Source organism: Microplitis mediator, chromosome 1 (genome assembly GCF_029852145.1).
Source record: "Microplitis mediator isolate UGA2020A chromosome 1, iyMicMedi2.1, whole genome shotgun sequence".
NCBI lineage: Eukaryota > Metazoa > Arthropoda > Insecta > Hymenoptera > Braconidae > Microplitis > Microplitis mediator.
In genome coordinates, this window is record NC_079969.1 from 20,725,450 (window position 1) to 20,731,458 (window position 6,009).

At 35.4% G+C, this 6,009-nt stretch overlaps 3 non-coding genes across 3 annotated transcripts in view; all 3 read left to right on the top strand.

Annotated features, from left to right (window-relative positions):
* Positions 1-1,975: 1,975 nt before the first annotated feature.
* On the top strand, positions 1,976-3,885 carry LOC130678356 (small subunit ribosomal RNA). The gene has a single exon (XR_008991803.1). It is a non-coding gene; the product is annotated as a small subunit ribosomal RNA (ribosomal RNA).
* Positions 3,886-4,292: 407 nt separating this feature from the next.
* Positions 4,293-4,446, top strand: LOC130678365 (5.8S ribosomal RNA). The gene has a single exon (XR_008991812.1). It is a non-coding gene; the product is annotated as a 5.8S ribosomal RNA (ribosomal RNA).
* A 237-nt stretch (positions 4,447-4,683) lies between these two features.
* The window catches only part of LOC130678363 (large subunit ribosomal RNA), a 3,918-nt gene continuing 2,592 nt past the window's right edge, over positions 4,684-6,009 (top strand). Inside the window, exon 1 of the ribosomal RNA XR_008991810.1 lies at positions 4,684-6,009. This exon is cut by the window's right edge and continues 2,592 nt beyond it. This is a non-coding gene — a ribosomal RNA (large subunit ribosomal RNA).

Sequence of the window (6,009 nt, forward strand, 5' to 3'; positions counted from 1 at the left end):
GTTTGATAAAATAAAGATTTTTAGTACATAAAAGAATTTTTATTTATTTGAAAAAATAAAAATAATATATTTAAAAATTTATTAAAGTCAAAAGATTTTATTTGGTATAAAGATTATTAGTTTATTGATAATAGCGTACAAAATATTTCAGTTCGGTTTATTGGGCATTAAGCAATTGCCATAGCTAACTGCACTCAAAGCCTAGTTCAAGTACTATCGTAGGTTACAAAGTCATTTGAAGTTTTGTAAATATAATAATACTATATAAATGATAAGACTTAGTAACTTGATACAACCGATAATATTTTTTATTATAATTATAATTAAACTATATAGTTTAACATTAAAAATATATTTTAAAACTATTTTATGGTTCAGTAAAAAAAAAAAAATAATAAAAAAATAATCAAATACTTTTATTAAGACAAAAAAATTATATTAAAATTGGAAACAGCCAGTATAAAAAAAAAAAAAAAAAAGAAAGTCGTTTTATCTAACTTGAAATTTTATAAAAATGAAACGAATGATCATTAAAAAGATTAAGGCAACAGCAATAAAAGCTAATAAACAAAAAATGTTATTGAGATGAATCTAAAGATGTTTTTTTCTATGAATATATATTAATTACTCAAAATCGATAAATTAGAATTTTAAACTAGTTTAGAATTTCAATTCATAAAAAAGACTAAATAAAAGAATTTGAAGTCATTTTATGTTTTTAGTTAATATATAGCGTTATATAAAAAAAAATAAATAAATAAACATTAAGAGATTGAAACAAAGTAATAAAAAAATTCAATTAACGCTATGACCGTTTTGGAAAAAAAAAATCAACAGTTGGTTTATAATAAAAACACTATAAATTTTAATGCGATCCTATTAAAATTTTTTATCAATTAAAGCAATGTTTAACATAAGTAAAATTAAAATTATTTACTTATTATAATTACATATATAAATAAAAAATTAATACAAAAGTTGAAAATAACTCATTAGAAAGTTATATAATTTTTAATCCGTTTTCGGATATTTAGCTGTATAAACTAAAAAAAAATTTAATATAGTTTAATAATTTTTGACAATATAAGAGTACATAATATAAGTATGAAAAAATTTAAAATTAACGTTATTTTTATTTTTTTTATTTTCAAGTAAATATAGTAAAAATTATTATATATTAATAAAACATATAAAATACAATACATATTGATAAATATGATTAGAATTTATTTGAGAAGTAGTTGACTTTTTAATTAAAAATGTCAAATAATTAAAACAAAAAAATTATTTATTTATTTAATTAAAAAAAAAAAAAAATTAGTAATAAACTGCTAGTGATATAAATAGAAAAATTTTTTAAGTATTAACAGGTAAGTTAGATGCAGGGAGACATGTTAGTATCCGCCGTGACCGAGGCAGCCGTTAGTTGGTTGAAAAATCCGATATTTTTTCACGCCGGCTCGTACTAGTATGAAAGAGTAGTCAGTTGACGCGGCTCGAGTAAGAGCTGACAGATACTGACTACGGCAAGTTATATACTATTAACGTAACATTACCACGGGTCGATGTCTATGACTGAATGACTCTTTATGTGGTAAATCGCTACGGCGTTTATATAATATTATGTATAACTTTAAAGAAGTATACAAATATGAAACTGAGTATTGACTTACTTGTTTCCGAGCAAGAATAAAATATCACGTTTACGTGTATAAAAACCAAGTCGCTTTGATAAAAATATCTAGCGAGAGTAGTAATATTTACAAAAATGAGAGAATGATTGAAAATAAAAAGTTATTATTCAATTTTAAGAATAAATAACATTAATTAATAATTTTAAAGTGTTGTAAGAAGCAAATGCTTTTGAGCAGCACCACTTTTACAACTATTAGTACTTTAATAGAGACTAATATTTATGTATAAGTGAAAGAGGAGTAATTCTAGTGTTTTATTAAACATAAAGCATGTATGAAGCTCCCTGGTTGATCCTGCCAGTAGTCATATGCTTGTCTCAAAGATTAAGCCATGCATGTCTCAGTACATGCCGTATTAAGGTGAAACCGCGAATGGCTCATTAAATCAGTTATGGTTCCTTAGATCGTACCCACATTTACTTGGATAACTGTGGTAATTCTAGAGCTAATACATGCAAACCAGAGTTCCGACCAGAGATGGAAGGAACGCTTTTATTAGATCAAAACCAATCGGTGGCTTGTCCATCGTTACTTTTGGTGACTCTGAATAACTTTCTGCTGATCGTATGGTCTAGTACCGACGACGAATCTTTCAAATGTCTGCCTTATCAACTGTCGATGGTAGGTTCTGCGCCTACCATGGTTGTAACGGGTAACGGGGAATCAGGGTTCGATTCCGGAGAGGGAGCCTGAGAAACGGCTACCACATCCAAGGAAGGCAGCAGGCGCGCAAATTACCCACTCCCGGCACGGGGAGGTAGTGACGAAAAATAACGATACGGGACTCATTTGAGGCCCCGTAATCGGAATGAATACACTTTAAATCCTTTAATGAGGATCCATTGGAGGGCAAGTCTGGTGCCAGCAGCCGCGGTAATTCCAGCTCCAATAGCGTATATTAAAGTTGTTGCGGTTAAAAAGCTCGTAGTTGAATCTGTGTTTCATACTGTTGGTTCATCGCTCGCGGTGTTAACTGACATGTTATGGAACGTCCTACCGGTGGATTTAGCTAAGGTCAAACTTGGCGGTCCAATTTAATCCTATCGCGGTGCTCTTAATTGAGTGTCGAGGTAGGCCGGTACGTTTACTTTGAACAAATTAGAGTGCTTAAAGCAGGCTTATTTCGCCTGAATACTGTGTGCATGGAATAATAGAATAGGACCTCGGTTCTATTTTGTTGGTTTTCGGAATACCGAGGTAATGATTAATAGGGACAGATGGGGGCATTCGTATTGCGACGTTAGAGGTGAAATTCTTGGATCGTCGCAAGACGAACAGAAGCGAAAGCATTTGCCAAAAATGTTTTCATTAATCAAGAACGAAAGTTAGAGGTTCGAAGGCGATCAGATACCGCCCTAGTTCTAACCATAAACGATGCCAGCTAGCGATCCGCCGATGTTCCTCCGATGACTCGGCGGGCAGCTTCCGGGAAACCAAAGCTTTTGGGTTCCGGGGGAAGTATGGTTGCAAAGCTGAAACTTAAAGGAATTGACGGAAGGGCACCACCAGGAGTGGAGCCTGCGGCTTAATTTGACTCAACACGGGAAACCTCACCAGGCCCGGACACCGGAAGGATTGACAGATTGATAGCTCTTTCTTGATTCGGTGGGTGGTGGTGCATGGCCGTTCTTAGTTGGTGGAGCGATTTGTCTGGTTAATTCCGATAACGAACGAGACTCTAGCCTGCTAAATAGGCGTTTTTGGTATCTTGAAAGATTTACTTGATTTTCGGATCAAGTGATTTTTACTACCAACGTAAATAAATATCTTCTTAGAGGGACAGGCGGCTTCTAGCCGCACGAGATTGAGCAATAACAGGTCTGTGATGCCCTTAGATGTTCTGGGCCGCACGCGCGCTACACTGAAAGAATCAACGTGTCTTCCCTGGCCGAAAGGCCCGGGTAACCCGCTGAACCTCTTTCGTGCTAGGGATTGGGGCTTGCAATTATTCCCCATGAACGAGGAATTCCCAGTAAGCACGAGTCATAAGCTCGTGTTGATTACGTCCCTGCCCTTTGTACACACCGCCCGTCGCTACTACCGATTGAATGATTTAGTGAGGTCTTCGGACTGATGCGCGGCGATGTTTCGGCATTGCCGATGTTGTTGGAAAGATGACCAAACTTGATTATTTAGAGGAAGTAAAAGTCGTAACAAGGTTTCCGTAGGTGAACCTGCGGAAGGATCATTAACGTATAATATACAATACAAATGTTGTAATTGTAATATATATACATATAAATATTACTTTCAAAAGTGTTAACGCACGCATTATAAAAAGTAAATCGAAGGAATACTTACCCATAAGTATCTCAAGAAACTTTGTGTTTGATTATATGTACCAAATAGTCATGGTAACCTATACTAGTCTATACTCTAAATGTTTCGTGCATATTGTGTAGATGAGGTTTTTAAATGAATATATGCCATGACTGAATTATATTTACAAAGTTTCGTTGCCATATACATCTGATGTATAGATGGCAATTTTACATTAGAATAGGATAATATGTTTCTAATGTAAAAGACATTTTGTCACTGTATAAAAGTTAAGTAACAAGCAAAATAGAGAAAATAAATTTTCTTAAAAAAGATGATTATCCTGAACGGTGGATCACTTGGCTCGTAAATCGATGAAGAACGCAGCTAATTGCGCGTCAACTTGTGACTTGCAGACACATGAACATCGACACTTCGAACGCACATTGCGGTCCACGGATCCTATTCCCGGACCACACTTGGCTGAGGGTCGTTTATTATATAAAAACTGCTTACATTAATTTGTACTAGCGATAAAATATACATTGAACGTTCATCATTAGCATTTGAATATAAACAAGATGATGTTGTTTGAAATTATTATAATTACTTGAATCAGTGAATTATCATTATAATACAGTACAACTGATTTTCGAGTCTACGAATTATAAAATTATATAGACCGTTAACAGTTGTTACTTTTTTTCATTGTTTCTTTATTTCAAATTGACGACCTCAGATTAAGTGAGACTACCCGCTGAATTTAAGCATATTAATAAGCGGAGGAAAAGAAACTAACAAGGATTTCCTTAGTAACGGCGAGTGAACAGGAATTAGCCCAGCACTAAATCCTATGGTTATGCCATTGGGAGATGTAGTGTTTAGGAGGAATCATTTAACCTGAGATACATTATCATGTCCAAGTCCATCTTGAATGGGGCCATTTACCCATAGAGGGTGCCAGGCCCGTAGTGACTGGAAATTATTTCAGGTGATTCTCTCCTTAGAGTCGGGTTGCTTGAGAGTGCAGCTCTAAGTGGGTGGTAAACTCCATCTAAGGCTAAATATTGTTACGAGACCGATAGCGAACAAGTACCGTGAGGGAAAGTTGAAAAGAACTTTGAAGAGAGAGTTCAAGAGTACGTGAAACCGTTCAGGGGTAAACCTGTGAAACCCAAAAGATCGAATGGGGAGATTCATCGTCAGCGTTTTTAATATTAATGCAAGCTATGATGTGATAATAGAACCCTTGTGGTCACTAAATTATACTTGCTTGTATTATTTTTGCTAAATTCGTCGGCGTGCACTTCTCCTCTAGTAGAACGTCGCAACCTGTTAGATGTTTATTTATGGCCCAACTGGTAGCCTTTAGTATTTAATTATACTGAAGACCTTTGGTGTTCTGATAAACTGTTTGACAGTATACATATGGTATTGAGCCGCAATTATTTGCGTTAGACTTACCGCAAGTATGATTTTCTTCTGGTAGTGCGGATCTAATGCCGTCGCTGGGAAAAATCTGCTGTTAGCGGTATAATGTCTTTAACTGGCTTATTTACCGGTTAGCGATGCTACTGCTTTGGGTACTTACAGGACCCGTCTTGAAACACGGACCAAGGAGTCTAACATGTACGCAAGTCATTGGGATATATTTATATAAACCAAACCTAAAGGCGTAATGAAAGTATAGATTGTCTTAAGACAATTGAGAGAAGATGGGTTACGTTACGATGTAATCCCGCATTCTCAGGACGTTCTATTCTCATTGAGAAAGGGCGTACCTAGAGCGTACACGTTGGGACCCGAAAGATGGTGAACTATGCCTGGTCAGGATGAAGTCAGGGGAAACCCTGATGGAGGTCCGTAGCGATTCTGACGTGCAAATCGATCGTCTGAACTGGGTATAGGGGCGAAAGACTAATCGAACCATCTAGTAGCTGGTTCCCTCCGAAGTTTCCCTCAGGATAGCTGGCATTTATAATTTTGAGTCTCATCTGGTAAAGCGAATGATTAGAGGTCTTGGGATCGAAACGATCTCAACCTATTCTCAAACTTT